Source organism: Penaeus chinensis, chromosome 21, assembly GCF_019202785.1.
Source record: "Penaeus chinensis breed Huanghai No. 1 chromosome 21, ASM1920278v2, whole genome shotgun sequence".
NCBI lineage: Eukaryota > Metazoa > Arthropoda > Malacostraca > Decapoda > Penaeidae > Penaeus > Penaeus chinensis.
In genome coordinates, this window is record NC_061839.1 from 22,826,789 (window position 1) to 22,829,288 (window position 2,500).

Consider the following 2,500-nt stretch of genomic DNA (forward strand, 5'->3'; position numbering starts at 1 on the left):
CTCTCCCCTCTCCAGCCTCTCCCCTGCTCTCCCTCTCACCCCGCCAGCCTCTCCCCTGCTTTCCCTTCCCCCTACTCTCCCACACACACCCTGTAACGCTGTCCCCTTCAGCACCCATTCTCGGAATCGTCGATGGAATGATAATAGCTCGGTTACCGGCCGTAATGCGACTGGCTCAGGAATGCTAGTGATGCGGCCCCCTCCCCCTCCCCTTCCCCTTCCGGAGGTAATCCTATTAAAGAAGAATTGTGCTCAAGTGCGTTTGTGTTCATATTGTTGCTTCCCCCCGCCCCCCTCCCCCTTCTCCCTCATCATCTCCCTCATCATCTCCCTCTTGTTTTCTCTTCTGTCTCTTCCCTCTTCTCTCCCTTCCCTCCCCCCTACATCCCCCTCTCTTCTTTCCATCCTCTTTCGTGTTTTTCCTCTCGTCTCCTCTCTCTCCTTTTCTTTCCTTTTTTCTTTTTCTTTTTTCTCCTTTCTCCGTCATCTTTTCCCTCCCTGTTCTGTCTTCCAGCTGATAGAAGAGGAATAATGCAGAGATGATGATAAGATGTGAGATGAGGAGGAGAGAGAGAGAGAGAGAGGGAGAGGTGTTAAGGGAAACTGGTTAATCAGGATAATGATAAAACAGCAAGGCAGTGGATGGGTGAACATAATGGTGATAAAATGGTAAGGAGGAGGACGTGGGAAGGGCAGTAAAATTGGGGAATGTTGAATATGATAATGACGAGACAGGGAGAAGAGGGAGAGGAGAAAATGACAAGAAAATGGAAAGATAATGGAATATGGCGATCCGGTGATGAATTAGAGGAGGAAAAGGCAACACAATAATAGAAAGAATCAGACAAAATTGAAATTAAACCACAATGTAAAGAGAAAAGACTATAGTAAGAAAGACCAAATAAAAGAAGAACTTCAATAAACGACGACATGGCTAAGAGAAAGAAAAACAGATGAACAGCAACAAGGCAGGAGATTGTGATGTCACCGCGTCCCCGAATTTGATGTCATTGATCAGCTGAGTCCGCCTTGATGACATTGGGCTTAATAATGGCGGTGTAATGACGAGAGAGAGAGAGGGGGGGGGGGGGGGTTACCACATGCACTCATCTCCCCTTACCTGTCCCTTTGCCTCTTCCTTTCCCTTTTCCTCTTCCTTTCCCTTTGCCTCTTCCTTTCCCTTTGCCCCTCTCCGTAGCCTCTCGCCTCTTCCATTTCTGTTTTCTTTCGTGTTTTTTTTTTTTTTTTTCGTTTTTTTTTTTTTTTTTGTCGTGTCCCTATTCTCACTTTATGTCGACTTTCCTCCTATTTATTTTTTTATTTTATCTCTTTTTTTTAGGCTTGCAGTTTATTTTCCTTTTCTTCCTGTTTTCCGTTTGTTTGTTTTTTCTCTTCCTCGCCTTCCTTTTTCTTTTTTCCCTTTTTTCATCTACCTTTTTTACCTTTTTTTTTTTTTCCTTCTCTTTCGTTCTTTCTGTCTTCTTCAATTTATCAGACTTTCCACTCTTCTCCGGCGTCTGACCTACTTAGCTCGGCGTGAGTCCAAGAATATAGTGACTGTGGACACAAGGAAAGTTGTGACCAGCTGCGTAAACATGGCTGACAAAGTGAGTGGTAAATGAAGGGAAGGGAGAGAGAAAGAGGGGGGGAGACACGAAATAGAGAGAGAGAGAGAGAGAGAGAGAGAGAGAGAGAGAGAGAATAAAGAAGTGGGCAGAAAGAGAGAGAAAGAAAAAAAAGGGACGCGCTCGCGCGCACGCGCACACACACACACACACACACACACACACACACACACACACACACACACACACACACACACACACACACACACACACACACACACACATACACATACACACACACACACACAGCGTAGGGGCAAGGACGGGTTCTCCTCTGTACTACACATACCGGTGTCGAAACCCCCTTCCCCCCCCTCAGGGAGTGGCCCCGGTGCCTTCGATCGTCCTAACGATATCGAAAGTTGATAAAATCATTCCGTCGTGCCGATAATTGGAGTGTTGGCTGCTGGCCGTGTCCGTGTCCGTGTCCCTCGCATGCTCCGGGGGCGGTCGAGGGAAGTCCTTGCGCTCCCGAGGCGGCGGGCAGGCAGGTCCTTCGGGGCGAGGGCGTCGGGCCTCGATTCGCTGAGACCTCCTGCTTCGCCCCTTTCGCGCTTGAAGGCTGTCCTTATCTCTCACTCTCTCTCTCTCTCTCTCTCTCTCTCTCTCTCTCTCTCTCTCTCTCTCTCTCTCTCTCTCTCTCTCTCTCTCTCTCTCTCTCACTCTCTCTCTCTCTCTCTCTCTCTCTGCTATCTTTCTTCCTTTCTGTGTTTCTTTCTTTCCTCCTTTCTGTGTTTCTTTCCTTCTTTCTCTGTGTTTCTCACATCCCCCCGTTTTGTGTCTGTCCTTCTGTCCCTTCCTTCGCCTCCTTTTAATGTTGATGGCTTTTCCTTGGAAGAATGTCGAAGTATATCTGACTATAAAGAAAACGTAAT

At 47.4% G+C, this 2,500-nt stretch overlaps 1 protein-coding gene across 12 annotated transcripts in view; it reads left to right on the top strand.

Annotated features, from left to right (window-relative positions):
* The window catches only part of LOC125036550 (protein couch potato-like), a 252,363-nt gene that overhangs the window by 173,624 nt on the left and 76,239 nt on the right, over positions 1-2,500 (top strand). The gene's annotated exons all lie outside the window — the stretch shown is intronic.